Source organism: Hippopotamus amphibius, chromosome 5 (assembly GCF_030028045.1).
Source record: "Hippopotamus amphibius kiboko isolate mHipAmp2 chromosome 5, mHipAmp2.hap2, whole genome shotgun sequence".
Lineage (NCBI taxonomy): Eukaryota > Metazoa > Chordata > Mammalia > Artiodactyla > Hippopotamidae > Hippopotamus > Hippopotamus amphibius.
This window is the reverse complement of record NC_080190.1, coordinates 99670623-99680051: the sequence shown is the minus strand read 5'-3', so window position 1 is coordinate 99680051 and position 9429 is coordinate 99670623.

The window sequence follows — 9429 nt, the reverse complement described above, 5'->3', positions numbered from 1 at the left end:
TGCACTCTCTACAAATAACCATCAAACCACCTCTTTATGCCAATTGACATCTATTTTTGCCCTTTGTCTGTGTGTGTGTGTGTGTGTGTGAACTCCTGTCCCAATTTAGGGAAAACACAGGTGTCATGATTAATAAATAGTGATTCCCTAAGTTGGGTGATTTCTGTCCCCATCTTAGGAAAAATATAAAGTGTCAGCAAATAATATATTGTGACAGGATGATTTCAATGCATCCATACTCTTGACTGCAATAGAAACTGTAATGTTAGCTATCACCAGTACATTCCAATTATATAACTCAGTTAAATCAAATAGAACATAGCTGCTACAGATCCCAATCTGTAGATGATCATGAGGCCCAAACTGATATCACAGTACCTTTCTTCTACCACATACCCATGTTCTCCTTATCCTCTTCCAGCACCTCAACTGATTGGTTTTGATTTATTTTTTCCACTTGATGAAGTGAGTAAAATCTTCATTCTCATTATTCTTTTCACTCAAAATCAGGTTTACATACTTTTGTAAAAACTGATAAATAATAATTAACATTTACTGAACTCTTTACATGTACAATCACAATGACAGAGCTGAACCTCTTTTTAGATCTTTTAAATAATCCCAATATTTCCCATTTTTTGTATGAGAAAGCAGGTTCTGAATGCTTTAATAATGCATAAAAGTTTTTTGTCTAACTGAGTGGCAGATATATCTAACACTAAAACTTACCATATTTCCCATGACCCACGTGGTTTTGGACTCTAACATACCAAAAAAAGAAAAAAAAAATTCTTCCAATTTTAACAATGAAAAGAAAGCATAAATAATACACAAACTACATGACGATATTAATATTACATAAATGATTAAACTTTGAAGTTAAAAATTGAATATTCATTTTGTCTATATATTCTGTTCGTTGTGTGAGCATTTGCTCACCAACAAAATCCTTTCCTCATCCACCTATCTGTCTATAAATATTCTATTTAAAATCAAATCCTTAAAATTGATATTTGTTTATAGTTAATAGCATAGATAGACAGGAATTCATGAATGAATATTGGTTTAAAATATTTCACTTTAAAAAGATCCTCTTACGAATCATCACAGAATTTGTAAAAGCAACTGGCGCTAAAGGTAAGATGATAAGGCTGTAAGAATGATGGAAAAACTATTTGTGACTCATGCTGTATTTCAGTACTTTAGATAAAAACTCAAGAAATCCTTCTTAGATGCCGTCCTCCTATACTTGGAAAATCATATATTTGGATAAGTATATAAAAGTGAGTGCATGAAGGTGGCAGGTTCAGTTTCCCAGGAATCAGACTCTGAGCTGAAAATTAACATACACAAAATGTACTAGTTCTCTCAGGATCAAAACCTGTGGTAGAAAGGGGCATATAAAATTGGGCCTCTGTCAAACTCATGGGGAGTTCTGAAGCTAAGATGGCTCTTCAGTGTTGTCTGATTTTTGTGTCAGAGGACTGGAATTTTACACTAGTGGGATAACCACTAGATGAGACTAGTCCAGAAGGCAGTATGTCCTTAAACAAAGCAACTCTCTTTAGTTCTAAAGAGGACTGTCCAGTCCCCAAGAGGACTGGACACTAAGAGCTGAGAATATAAATCTTTCAGTCCTGAAGGAAGAACCTGAGCATCTTGGTATAGTCACAGGAGTCCATCTGATGTGCCATTTAGGTCTACACATTACATCTGGGAGCAGCACCGTATGATGGTCATAGATTTGGAGTGTATACTGCATTCTAAAGGATAGCACCCCATACTTCAACATATCATCTCTAAAATAGAAGCTCCATTAGTCCTGCAGCAGTTCATCCCTCTATTCTATCAACCTGTCAGGTTCTATTAAGTACAGTGTGGGATAGTGGTCCCACTGTATTTCTGTGCTGTAAAGTAGGTCTTATGGCTCAAGGTCATTTTATACAGGATGTTAGTGTGTCAAAAACTCCATAAGATCTTGTATAGTTATTTGATACCCTGTAACCAAAGAGGGTAAACCTGTGCTGAGAAATATCAATTCCCAACAAAACAAATCACTGCCCCTTTAAGATGAAAGGGGTCCAAGTCTGATCAGTCAGCTTATCACCAAGTGGCCTGTTAGTCCCCTTGAGGGATAATATTATATTGGAGATTCTGTATTAGTCTCTTTTGGTGACCAGTAGGCTATTAAGCAGCAGTAGAAGCTAGATAAGTTTTCATAAATGAGAGTCAGTGTTGCAGGCCCCATGCATAGTGTCCATCCCTACCACCATCACTACTCCATTTTTAAGTACACTGTGTCAATATTGGGATGACTTGTAAGAAAGACAGGCTGATGCCAATTGTTTGATTCACTCCAACCTTGATACTCAATAAAAATAATTATGGCTGGCTGGCTTATAATGTTTGGGACCCACCACCTGGCCTCTTGTTTTAGGCTCCTTATTTCTATTAGTAAGCATCACCTAGAAAAAATATTGCCCAAAAGGTAGCCAATACTGAGCTTCTCTGTAATGTTAGTGCCCCTTTTACCATGAAAAATGTGGAGGACTAGCATAGTTGCTATAGAGAACTTCAGAAGAATTATGCCAGTAATCTATATATTTTTTTAAAAAAGCACTGAATGACAAGTTAAGCCTCCAATATATGATTATGCAGTTTACTTGTAATCTATCAAGAGCAGTAAGGTTCTAGGAAGCAGCATTTTCACATAGTAGAAGAAGCAGAAGTTTTGAAATGAAAAATTCTGGGTTTGGATTTCTGACTCATTTGCAGTTTTGTGGTAAAATAAAACTATTTACTCTTTCACAGGCTTAACTTCTTCATCTGTAAAATTAAATACATAAAATCTACTTCTAGAGTAATAGTGCAGATTAGAAAAGAATCCTTACTATAATGCCTGGCACATAATGAATTTTCAATAAATATATTGACAAAGAGGAAACTGGGTAATTTAACAGCATTTGGAGCTGTCAAGCCTTAGGAGTGTTGTAATCAATTAGGGTGCAAATCTTAGGGAACAAAGAAATTGTAGGTGTGAAACAAATAGAACAGCTGAAGTTATGCACTGTGAGCTTCTGTGGCTAGAGAAACAAATGAAGCCACACAAGGCTAAAGGAGTAGAAGAAAGAAAACAATGGGCTAAACTCTACACGAGATTGAGAAGCAATGTGATATGAATATAAAACAAGACAGTCAGAGACATAGGACGCTTTATTTGTGGATTAGAGCCTTGGAATCTCAGGTATTATAGGTGTTTCATTTCTGAAATATCAAGATCCAGTGTATAATATTTGGTGAAGATTGCAAAAATCCAACGATGCTTACTTTGAAGTACTACTAAAAAGGAATTTTGGAGCCAGTGCACTAGAAAGCTAGTATCTATGTAGATAATGAAATCTTTCACCATGGTAACTGGTGTTAGGAGTAGAGTAGATGTAAAACATATATACAAAAAGGAGAAGACATCGTCCCAAAGAATCCTCTGTATCATTTAACTTAATTGAGGTCTTTTCTATGTTTATCAGAGGTTATATAGTTTTTGCGACCACAAAAATAACCTGGGACACTTTTAATCAGATTATTTGCCCCAGTTCAAGAGATTTTGTATTTTTAATGTAAATCACAATAACCTCATAATTTTGACCAGACTTTGAGGAACAATTTCATTGGGTGTGACCTGGGTAAAGATTTAGCTACTGATTCTCACCTCTGTAATTAAGTAAATACATTTTGTATACCTCAGATCGTTCTGGATATGATTAATTTCTGGGGCTCATATAATGTATGGTTGAAATGAATGCTGAAATTCTTGAGATAACAGATCTAGCAGTATTTATAAATTTGGATTATATAATCTACTCTTTCTGCAGCTACAGGGATGGAATATGAATACTTTCCTTTTTTACACCCCCCCGAACACTCTAGTTTTAATTCTACAATAAAATTTACATGGTATGACCTATGGTAGAAAAAAATGAGTTATTTAAAACATTTAAAGAACAAATATTTCTCAATTAGGAAAGAAAAGTGGTTATGTTATATTTTACACAACAAACCATTTATGCTTTATTATAATCCTCTTATTTCCTTTCTTATATAAGGATTTTTAAATGATTAAGTGACTTCCCTTTAATTACTGAGGATATGTCTATATACAGAGTCATGGATCCAGACACTGTCCTGATTCTTAATGAGACCATGCCTTCTTAACAACCTGCTCCATCTAAACACATACTTTCCTGAATTACTTAGATTTGGAAGCCAAACTTCTTTTATTGTGCTTTGGGTTATATGACCAGAATTAGCATAACTATAATAACTTCAATTCTATACTTTAACACTTGTGAACATTTTGCAGAGCTCATTATAAAAGCTGTCTAGATTAGAGAAGGATTCAATATCATTGGACTGTGTGTTGTTTGTTGTTGTTGTTTAGGTGTTACTATAAATCCCATAGTTTTGAGTTAAATACTTTGCTGTGGGAAGACATTCTGGAACCTTTTTGAAGCATTGAAAATGTTGAAGTATGTGGGCCGAGCAATGGGGTTCAGAATGTCCTGCTTGAGCAGTGGAGGAGCTGAGGGTGCGGGGCGTGGAGACTAATATCACCCTGTTTGGTCCTGAGGGATGGCTGGTTAGCCAAAGACGGGTAAGATTCCTCAGAGGAGGAACAACCTAAGACAGGCACAGCCGCAGAGGGGCCAACAGGGGTGGTGCATAGAACCTTCCTTATATCACCCTGTTTGGCCCTGGAGGATGACTGGTTAGCCAGAGACGGGTAAGATTCCTCAAGGGAGGAACAACCTAAGACAGGCACAGTCGCAGAGGGGCCAACAGGGGTGGGGCACAGACCCCCAATATCTGAGAGAGGTCTCCTGCCCCCAGGGCTGTTTTGCTCTCCACCCCCAGCGCAAATCCACACCTGCTCAACTCAGACCCAGGAAGTAAACAAAGATAATTGCCTCAGTCATGTGAGGCCTTTGATTGTTTATGAGTGTAACCTGAGAATGTTAGCCCACGAACTCAATAAAAGCAGCCTGGGATGAGTCAGCGGGGCTCTTGATCCGAGAGGTCTTGAGCCCCCCGGTCCCACTTTTCTCTTCAGTCTGTGTCTGTGTCTTCTTCAAGCTTGCGGCACCCGTCACTCACCTCGAGTCGCCGAGCTGGTCTCGGCACTTTGCCTTTAATAACTTGAATTGTTTTAATGTGAACCCGAAATGTTACTGGAATATTTTTCACACACATTCAATTCTTCAGTCAGCATAATTGAGTACTATAGGAACACAGTAATATACCATCTGCTAATGAATCACTTTTGCTGCATAGACAGAAATCTATATGCTATGTCAAAGGTTCAGAAGTGAATTACTGGATCAGCAGAAGTCTATACTAGTAACCAGAGACTTATTTTCAGGTAAATTGCTGGCTATTTATTAGCTTGGCATATTCTGTAAAGGAAAATAGCCAGAGGTAATTCAGAAGATTAAGTGATAGTAATTCTCTGACAACTTGGAAGGCCAATAAAAAGTTTCTGATAGGTTTCCAGATAAGGTGCAACAGTTTTAAGTTCAGAAACAAAATAATCAATTCTTTAGAGAGTTCTATAAAGAAAAGTGATCAGTATTATTTTTCATTTGGAAAGGATAAAGTAAGTTTCAGAGAGCTGAACAGTGTGTTTTGTGAGCTTAATTTTGTGAAGAAGAGATATTCATGTGATAAAAGAGTAAAGAGAAGGGGAAATTAATTTCTATCCAATTCTAATTGGTGGTTTCAAAATGCTGTTTGTAGTTTCTCTCTGAAAGCTGCTTACATTTTGTATTCATTTCCTGATTCTACTAAAATAATACCAAATATGAAGCAAACATCCAGCTAAAAGGTGAAAAGTTCTGACAAAGATGTATATTTAGCTTTATGTACACAATATATCTATTATTTAACTAGAATTATATATTTTTAGGTAATCATCTTGGGAGTATATAACTTGCAAATATCATCATATATAGCTGTATTTGGAGAAGAATGTGAGCACAAAGGAATTTTTTGGTTTTGTTTTGTTTTAAGATAGGAGATATTATGATGGCAAAGTAGGAAGATCCTGTGCTGATTTCCTACCCCCAAACACACCAAAACTATTACTATATATAGGAAAACTCTCTCTAAGAATGACTTAAAGACTAGCAGAATAGCTCTTCTACAATTAAGGATAAAAGGGGAAAAAACCACATTGAAACAGTTAGAAGGGGCAAAGATGCAGTCCAGTCAGGACCCAACTTCTCAGTAGGTAAAGCAAAAGTGAAAGGTGATATCACAAACTGATACATCCGCTCTAAAAAGCAAAAGATTTGAGCCTCATACTGGGCACCCCAGACCTGGGGTCTGGCACCAGGAAGATGAGCCCCCATAACTCGTTTTGAAAACCAGAAGGGCTTACATTCAGGAGAGCCAGAGGGAACTGGAACTCTACTCTTAAAGGGGTCATGCACGAACTTACCCACTCTGAGTCCCAGTTGGGAGACAGAAGTTTGAAAAGCACTTGGTGCTCTAGCTGGAATTCCAAGATCACAGCAGCAACACCCTGGCTTGTGCCCTGATTCAGCTCCAGCTCTCCTGCCAAGATGGTGGTCCCCCATGTTCCCTGGGGGGAGGCCCAGTCTACACCAACACTAGCTCTTGTGCTCCCAACAAAACTGCTGGGAACACAATGGCTGTAGTTGGACATGCCTACACAAAGCAATGCCTTGAAGACTGGGAGAGGTAACTGTTTTGACTATTTCATAGAAACACACAGAACATCAAACAAAATAGAAAGACAAAGGAATTTGTTCCATATGAAATAACAATATAAAATCCAAGAAAAAAATCCTTAAGAAAATGGAAACAAATGATTTATCTGATCATGAGTTCAAAGCAATAGTCATAAAAATGCTCATCAAACTCAGCAGAAGAATAGGGGAACACAGTGAGAAATTCAATACAGTTAGAAAATATTTTTTAGAAAAGATCCAATTGGGTCTGAAGAATACAATAACTTTAAAAAATACATTAGAGGAGACAACAGCAGATTAGATGATACAAAAGAATATGTAAGTGACCTGGAACATAGAATAGTGGAAATTACCCAATCAAAAGAGCAAAAAGAAAAAAAAAAGTTTTAAAAATTAGGATAGTTTAAGGGACCTCTGAGACAACATGTAGCATACTAACATCCATATTATATGGGTCCCAAAAGGAGAAAGAGAAAGTGGCAAAAAACTTATTTGAAGAAATAATTGCTGAAAAATTCCCTAGCCTGGGGAAGGAAACAGATATCCAGGTCCAGGAAGCATAGAGTTCCATACAAGATGAACACAAAGAGATCCACATCAAAACATATTATAATTAAATGACAAAAGTTAAAAATTGAGAGAGAATTTAAAAGGTAACAAAAGAAAAACAATAAGCCATACACAAGAGAAAATCCATAAGGCTATCAGCTGAATTTTCAACAGAAACTTTGCAGTCCAGAAAGAAGTGGATGATACCTTTCAAGTGCTGAAAAAAAAAAAGGAAAAAAGATACTGTAACTGACAAGTCTATCATGCAGAATGGAAGGAGAAAAAAAGAGTTTCTCAGACAAGCAAAAGCTAAGAGTTTATCACCACTAAACTGGTATTACAATAGATGTTCAAGGGTCTTCTTTAGGTGAAGATATCAAAGCCATAACCAGAAATAAGAAAATATATGAAAGAACAAAATCTCACTAGTGAAGACAAATGAATAGCAGAGGCAGTGGTTGAATGATGTAAAAAGCTCATATGAAGATTAAAAGAAAAAAGAGGTGAAATCAAAAATAACACAATAAATAATTAAAGACAGTGAAGTATGACATCAAAACATGAAATGTGGAAGGGGGTAAATCTATATAATGCGTTTGAACTTAGGTGACCATTGGCTCAAAATAGATAGATAGATAGATAGATAGATAGATAGATAGATAGATAGATAGATAATGAATATATATACTTCAATATATAATTAGTATATATCATGAATATGTATACTTGAATATATAATGAATATATATTTATATAATGAATATATATATATGTGTGTGTGTGTATTTAATGGCAACTACAGACCAAAAATCTATAGTGGATAGACAAAAATAAAGAGAAAGGAACCTAAACATAACATTAAAGAAAATCATTAAATCACAAAGGAAGAGACTAAAAGAGGAAAAAAGAAGCAGAAGAATTACAATATCAACCACAAAACAATTTAAAAAAATGGCAATGAGTACATGTCTATCAGTAATCACTTTAAATGTAAATGGATGAAATGGTCCATTCCAAAGCCAAAGCATTGCTGAATGGATTAAAAAAAAAAAAATCTATATTATGCTGCCTTCCAGAAACTCACTTCAGAGACAAAGGCACATACAGACTAAAATTTAAAGAATGTTAAGAGATAGTCCATACAAATGGATACTAGAGGAAAGCTGAAATAGTAATACCCAAATAAGACAATATAGACTTGAAAACAACCATAGGAGCACCTAAACATATAAAGCAAATATTAACAGTATAAAGGAAGAAATTGACAATAATACAAAAATAAAAGGGAACTTTAATACCTATTTACATCTATGGATAGATCATCCAGACAATCAATAAGGAAATTTTGTCATTAGGGACACATTAGACTAGATGAATCTAATAGCTATCCACAGACTGTTCCATCCCCAAATAGCAGAATACACATTATTTTCAAGTGCTTATTTAACATTCTCCAGTATAGATCACATGCTAGGCCACAAAACAATTGTCACTAAGTTTAAGAAGATTGAAATCATATCACACATCTTTTCTGATCACAGTGGTATGAAACTAGAAATCAATTATGGAAATAAAATTGGGAAAAACTCATACACATGGAGACTAAAAAACATGCTAGTAAAAAAACAATTGGTCATTGAATAAATCAGAGGAAATAAAACAATATCTTGAACAAATGAAAATAAAAACAGAACCTTCCAAAATCTATTCGGCATAGCAAAAGCAGTTCTAAGAAGTAAGTTCATAGTGCTACAGGCCTACCTCAAGAAATAAGAAAAACATTAAATAAACAAACTTACTTAACACCCAGAGGAATTATAAAAAGAACAAAGCCTCCCAATTAGAAGGAAAGATAAAGATCAGAGTAAAATAAATAAAATAGAAACTAAAAATAAAAAGATAAATATAACTGAGCTGTTTTTTTGAAAAGATAAACTAAATTGGCAAATATTCCACCTAAAAGAGACAGACAGAGAGAGAGAGAGAGAGAGAGAAAGTGCCCAAATAAATAAAATTAGAAATGAAAGAGAAGTAATTACAACAATATCACAAAAATACAACATATCATAAGAGATTGCTAGAAAAATTATATGCCAACAAGTTGGACACCATA